Source organism: Scyliorhinus canicula, chromosome 4 (genome assembly GCF_902713615.1).
Source record: "Scyliorhinus canicula chromosome 4, sScyCan1.1, whole genome shotgun sequence".
NCBI lineage: Eukaryota > Metazoa > Chordata > Chondrichthyes > Carcharhiniformes > Scyliorhinidae > Scyliorhinus > Scyliorhinus canicula.
The window spans coordinates 170,930,663-170,938,268 of record NC_052149.1 but is presented as its reverse complement, the minus strand read 5'-3'; the positions used below and the strand labels follow the sequence as shown (position 1 = coordinate 170,938,268).

The 7,606-nt window shown below is 43.3% G+C and overlaps 1 pseudogene; it reads left to right on the top strand.

Annotated features, from left to right (window-relative positions):
* Positions 1-6,350: 6,350 nt before the first annotated feature.
* LOC119965507 lies at positions 6,351-6,454 on the top strand (annotated as a pseudogene).
* Positions 6,455-7,606: the final 1,152 nt, after the last annotated feature.

Sequence of the window (7,606 nt, the reverse complement as noted above, 5' to 3'; positions counted from 1 at the left end):
GACGGAATAGAGTCATTGGCATAGCTGAGAGAGGTGGTGGTGCGATGCCCCCTGAAATATTTAACCGTATTTATCTCCTCTTGAAATGTTTTAGCCAAATGATTTGTATAACAGATATAGCCTTGCATTATTTCCAGAAATCATTAAAATGAGTCCAGATGTTCAGAATCATATGCTTACACAACTGATATGCGTCTTTGCCTCCAATTCTGTCTTTTCCCACAGAGTTTGGGTTCGCAGTGCAGTTTGCGAACTGCAAACCAGTGTGGGAGGAGCGCAGGTGCAAAGGTGGGCTGATGTGAAGGCCTGTCTTGGCAACAAGGTCACTTTTAAGAGTGCGATCATGTGACATACTGATGACATCATCGGCAGTTCGGGAGGCTTGCAACGTGTGTGTAAATAATACTCTTTTTGTGTCACATGTGGTCTTGCATTAACATTGCAATGAAGTTACTGTGAAAATCCCCTAGTTGCCACAATCTGGCGCCTGTTTGGGTACACAGAAGGAGAATTCAGGATGTCCAATTCACCGAACTAGTACGTCTTTTGGGACTTGTGGGAGGAAACCGAAGCACCCGGAGGAAACCCACGCAGACACGGGGAGAATGTGCAGACTCCACACAGACAGTGACCCAAGCCAGGAATCGAACCAGTGTCTCTGTCACTATGAAGCAACAGTGCTAACCACTGTGATACCAATAGCTCCCTAATAAAGTTCTTGTTTTTTGTACCTCCATGATCTGCAAGCCTATCCTTTAAAAAGTACCACAAAGAAAACTGCCGACTTGTTGATCAGAATCCACACTACCAACACCCGAAAAAGAACTGCAGAAATCCGGGAGAATGCGAAAAATTGTCTAATCATGCTGCAGACACCCAAAAATGTTTAAGGTATTTAAAACAGTGTGACACTACTACAATCCCAGACCAGGCCCCAACAGTGAATGGGATACTGAATCGGATCCCCAGTATTTTATTTTATTTTGTAAAACTGTGCAGAAAGAATGATTTGCTCCAGGAGTGATTGCATGAAAAAATGGGGATTTGTTATTTTGAAACAAAACTTTATTATGAGTACAATATTAAACTCTTTAACTTCACACCCTAAACAAACAGTTTACAAAAACCCCTTAACTACTCAATTCCCCATTAAACAACAAGAAAGAAACATCCAGCTTTCAATCCAACTGAAAGTCAGCAGGGCACAGAGTAATATTTGCTTTGTAGAACAGATATGGCTCTGGTTAGAACCCTTGCAGACTCTGGCTGAATGTCTTCAAAATGCTGCTTCCACTGGGTTGTTTCAGCCTCCTCCTTGTCTTCAGACACGACTGCTCTGCTTTAAAATATTCTACTGGGAGAGAATTTTCTTTACTTGTGGACTCTGTGATAACCAGATCAGACTTCTTCAGAAGCTTACTCAAAATGTCTCTCTCTCCCTTAGCTCCATCCAGCACTGACATAATTTCTCCATTCGGAAAAACAAATAAATTTTCCAGGGACTGAAAGCACATTAACTCCCCAGGGACTCTTCCCCCCTAGCTCCCCAGTCAAACCACAGTTCATTAGCCCAGACTGAAAAGCGCATTCCTCAATTTCACTTTCTGCCTGCTAAAAGCTCCCAGGACCTGTAAACTAGAATCCTTTAAAAAAAACATGACCACTACAGTCAATCATGCTCTAACCCCAGGCCTTTGACCCGTAAATTTCCCAACACATTAATAATCCAATTTTCCTAAAATCCTCCGTTCATCACACCAAATCTGGCAGCAGAAGGGTGCCAAATAACAGCAGCAACCATTGAAGGAGCAAAAGATTAAACAAACATTTTGGTGAAACGCCATCAAAAAAATGACATGCTTGTCACATGCTTTGCTGGAATGTTCTAGAACGGTGCTTCCTCTACTGTAAGCAGTAAGTAAAGTAACAAATCAATTGAGAGCTAGGGGAGCTTTGCAATATCCCTTGCAAAACTCTGAAAAAGAACAGGCTGAGTTCAGGATTACCTCGTTTGTAAAATAAAGCAAGGTACTGCTATAAATATTGTGTTTTGTACTTATTTGTTCTTATGCAAGCCTTCCGCCAGTAAAAATGGTGTTTTCTTGACTGTATGATGAAAGAACCGAGAGCTGGAGCTAATGCACTGAAAAATTCAAATAATTTGTCCAGAGAAGAAAATTTTAGCAGACATAGTAGTCTCATCTTTTATGAACACAATGTGGGGGGGGGGGGGGCTTTTAACCTTCTGTGAAGTCTGGTGCAACCAGAAAAAAAACGTCTGGAAACCCCATGCTGAAATAGTGGAAATATTACAGGCCCACTTCTCAGCCAAACCTTTGGTCATTGCCAAGAGGTTCAGATTCCATAAATGTAACCAACAAGATGGTGAATCAATCACACAGTTTGTAGCTTCTAAAAGAAATTAGCTGAATAAGACAAACTTGGCGATGTCTTAAATGACACCATTAGAGATAGACTTGTGTGTGGGTTAAGAAGTGACACTATCCAAACAAGGCTGTTAAGAGAAAGCATCTTAAACAGAAAGAAGGTTTTAGAATTCACAATCTCTATGGAACTATCAGCTAAGGAAGTGCAATAATTAAGCTCAAGCACTAAAATCCATAAAATATTGGCCGAAACCTAAATATCAATACAGGTTTGAACTTGCCATCGAAGTGCAAAATCAGGGCACTCAGCAATTGACTGCTGGGGTAAAGATGCAATCTGGAAGAATTATGATAAAAAGGAGTGTATCAAATGTGTGTGTTGGAGAAAGAAACACTAAATTTAAACAAGTATTACGAAAAGCAACAACTAAGTACGTCAAATGAAAAATCAAAAAGAGGGAAAAGTATCCACGTGATACAAAAAGGCCATGATAAAGGACCAGAGACCTAGTCAGATGAAGAACTATTGCTGAAAGATCTGGCCATTGCTGGCGCAATGAACCATTACTGGGTCATTCCTCTACAGGACAGACAACTGGTGAAAATGGAGGTTGACACTGGCACAGCTGTTCCATTGGTACCAGAAATGTTACCAAGAGAAACTACGATACGTCACCACAAAACTCTCAAACATAACACTTAAAACATATCCCAGAGAAGTAGTGCCATTGAGTGACCGGAACGGTGTAAATGCGCAGCTAAATGAGCAGACCACAGATTTTTCCCTACACATGTCATTAAAGGTAACTATCCAGAATCTGGCTGGAGAGAATCAAGCTAAACTGGGCTGGGGTAAATCTCATATCAGATGCTGAAGCAGGCCCAACCAAAAGCCTCACGGAACAGAAAGTAGCGCTGCTGAAAATGCTCCAAAAGCAGCTTTGTTCAAAGCTCAGGCTAGTAGTGCTGGGACCAAGATGACAAAAGCTCAGCATACTGTAACAAATGTGGTTCAGGATCGAGAAACAAAGAGGGAAGAGCTCACTGGAGATGCATATGAATGCTTTGACAAAAATGAGTGTTAGAAATATACTGAAATTTCGGCAAGAATGCCTGAAATGCATTTACGTGCTGTCTTTGTAAATTCCTAACCACAGAGGAACAAGAAACGTGAGGCGCAACTGAAAAGGTCTGACCATAAGGAAACTCTCTAATTCATTGGACAGAACATTCAGTTTGGAAAACGAACTGCTGACTTCCTTCATGCATCAACGGTCAACAAGAATAAAATAATGCCAATTATAAACAACGGCAACAGCAGGAGCGAAAGGAGCCAGCACAAAAACTCATGAAGGATGTTTGGATGGGAATTGCTCCAGATGACCAAATTAAAAGACTTGGAACTGCTCAGAGTGCAGTCTGCAACAGATATTCCTTTCCTGTTTCACTTTGTGCAGCAGCATCTGAAGTCCAATGAATATAGCAACAGCAAGAAGAATTACCATAACCTGACTTTGCTTAACAACCTCACCCTAAAGGCTAAATTTGATATCTTTTTAAAGGGTGGGAAGCCTTTTGGAAATCCTCATGAGCAACAGCTTCAACTGGTGAGGGTAGAAGCTGCTTTCCAGAAACAAGACCTAAAATGCAAGGGCAAATGCAGTGGGAATGAAGCCTCTATAGTAAAACATTTTAAAAAGCAGCTGACATGAGAATAGGGCTAAAAGCCATGTTTTTCTGAAAGGTCAGGAAGCATTGGCAAGGGACTACACCACCAGTGAGAAGTGGATACCTGCCATTGTCTTGGCACAGATAGGACCAGTCTCCTACACCGTTCAAACTCAGGATAATGTAGCATGGAGAAGGCACGCTGATCAACATTTAGCAACTAGGACTAGTTTGCCAGAGACAGACTCAACTGAGAGTCCTCAACAAACTGTGCCAAAGTGATGATCTAGACATTCTTGAGAACCTGATGATACCAGAAACAACAGCGAAGACAGTCCTTCAGTTGAGAATGCTTTAACACCATGTTAGCCTGCAAACATGACGTCGACTCCGGTTTGAGGCAACCACACAGAAATCGGCATCCTCCGAATCGTTTAACTTATTGACTGTAGTGTTTATTAATTCTTCATACTGTATATTTTGATTGTTAATAATATACTGTGTTTATTGCAGGACACCTCTGATGTAAAAGGGAAGGAAAGTGTTATGAATTGATTTTTGTTCCGAGTTGGAACAAGGTTACTTTAAGAATTCAATCACATGATATACTGATGACATCATCGGAATTTGGGCAGGTAGGAGTCATTTTATTCCAGCAGCCTGTGTGTAAATAGCTCCCTCAAAAAGCTCTTATTTAAACCTTTTGTGGTCTGCTCAAAAATGCCCCCTCCATAAGAACATAAAACTCCATGTATCCTCCATAGCCACTCACCTAGTATTCACCATGTATATGGTAAACAGTGTGAGACAATTTGTCTCGCTAATGAGGTTCTTTATTATCACAGGATCTTAGATTTTCTTGCCAGTTTGAAATGTTTCCTCTGGGCAAACAAACATGGTCTATTAATGCAAGTTCCAGGTGTAATATATATTTATTTTATGAAGCCAAAACTTGACTATTTACTGGTTAATTAGCTTCTCAAGGCAATTTAATGCAAGTTCAAGGTGAAAAATTGTAATGGTGAACCATGTCATAAATTCAGTGGAAATTCTGTAAACTTTCCACTCAGCATGGTATTTACAGAACGAAATGAGAAAATCAAGTTCAAAGTTTACTAACCAGAAAACGATCCTAAATAAGTGTGATTCCATTTTCACATCAGCCATCCTTATTTCAGCTGCCTAAATTAGTTCCAATTACAGCTGAATTAAAGACAGTTTAGTGAAAGGGATTTACAATACTGGGGCTGAAACTGCACAAACTAATTCACTTAGGTTACTTAACAACCATCAAAGGACAGCTTTTCAACCCAGCTGCACTAATTGCTACTTAAAAACTGGCAGCATCATTCTGCAATCTGTTTCTGTGCAAAGGGGATTGGAGTTATAAATGTTTTCCTCTGCTAAGTTTAAGAATGGAATATTTGTCACCTTTGTAAGAAGCACATTTGCAGGTTCGATGGAAATAAAATCATATACATCTTATATTTTGTTCAAATAACACCATGTCAAGAATTATTTATCATTGGCTAAACTTTAAATCGAGCCGAAATTTTAAATGATATTTTGCAATATCCTTAGTGTTGAAATTTCCCCGATTGCGAACTCCTATATTCGAGGGACAAGGAGCAAAGAGCAACATTGCAGAATGTTTACTCTTTGTGTTGAGAAGCAGGCAATAGCTGCTGAGTACTGTTCTGATAAAGTGTCAGACTGTGATTTTCTGACAGTAATTTCCAGATGATGCTAAAGTAGGAGGTATGGATAGTTATTTTGAAGACCAATGGATGCTAGAAAGAAATATTGATAATACAGTGTAGTGGGTTATAAAGTTGCAGATAGAATTCAATCTCAGGAAGTGTGAGGTATTACGCTTTGGTCAAAAGTTTGCCTGTAATTGCAGTCATATTGGGAATCAATTCAATGCTATGGAATACCAGAAATGTTGACAGAAGATTTAAATGCTCCAAATCTGGTTGATTTTTTAAAATAAAAAGGCTAATGGATTTTATTACAAGGACACACACCTGCAAGCACAATGCACGTTATGGCCGGAGAATCTCTCAAAAGAGGTCATAATGCGATTTATGACGGGGATTTGCGATTTTCCCTGCACCTGACTGGTGGCATAATCTCTGGTTCATGCCCAGTGAACCAGATTAGCATATTTAGATCTCCATGTAAATACACAGTTTCACCTGGCTCCTGGTAACCCCTGTGCTGGGATAACGTGAAGTTAGCTGGAATCACTATGGTGACCGCGCTGGGGATTGGTGGCCATTGGAGCCCCGGATGGCCTACGGCCATACTAGTCTGAAAACGCCCGATCTCGTCTGATCTCGGAAGCTAAGCAGACTCAGGCCTGGGAGACTGCCAGGGATTACCAGGTGCAGTAGGCTTTTAGGGTAGATGGTGGCACAGTGGTAATGTCACTGGGCGAGTAATCCAGAGGTCCAGGTTACTGCTCTGGAGACATGGGGCGCGATTCTCTGATGTCACGCTGGTTGGGAGAATAGCGGGCCACGCCAGTTTTTCATGCGATGCCGGTCCGACGTGCTCCAAGCGGCCAAATGTGTTCCGTCGTGTTTCGCGCGCAAAACCACGGAGAATCACCCGATGCACCCAAAATGGCGATTCTCCGTCACCCCTGCTATTCTCCGGCCCAAAGGGCCGACGTCGTGAAGCCAGGTCACGCCGTCGCCGTCCACACCTGCTTTTCAAAGTCGTCAGCCAGTCGTGCTGGTCTTCTGAAAATGCGATTCAGGTACCTGGACCGCTCCGGAGGGGCCCTGCAGGACCAGCCTGAGAGGGTCGCTCGCATTGTTGTGGTATGCTGTGCGCTGCACAACATTGCAGTGCAGAGGGGAGATGCCCTGGTGGAGGAGTCGGAGGGAGAAGCCACTGGCAGTCGTGCCAACACGGAGGAGGAGGAGAAGGAGGAGGTGGAGGAGGTTGGTGGTGCGTCGGGCGCAGAACACAGACAGGACCCGGGTGCTGGTAATGTCCAGGAGGCTGCACGACGGCTCTGGTGAGGACAGCGGGTGCGCGACGCGTTGGTGGCTGCAAGATTCACACGTCGCGTGCGACGGCATCGCTGAACACTACCACTACCACCTGCATCGGCAGTCGTGCAGACGTTCAGCACACAACTCCCACCACCACCATCCAGCCCCGGACCCCCGCTCCGTGTACACTGCTCCACTTCGAGATCACCCTTACCACTGCGGCACAATGGTATGGCACAACATTGATGGCTGTGTCAGCTGGTGTGATCAGTGCCATTTTGAATGATGACAGCCCGCTCTGTGATGAGCTGTGAGCTCAGAATCGTTAGACAAAGTCTGACTCATGACAATAGCTGATCCATCCATCTCGGTGGTCGCTGAGTTCGTCAGGGACACTCCATCGCATGCCCGTGTGGGGTAGCTGTGGGAGGGGGTGGGGGGGGGAAGGGACTGCACACCCGGCACTGAAGTTTCACCGCTCGTCAACCCCAGCGACACTCGGTCACCATCACGATCCCCATGGCAACGGAAAAATCACACAGTCTT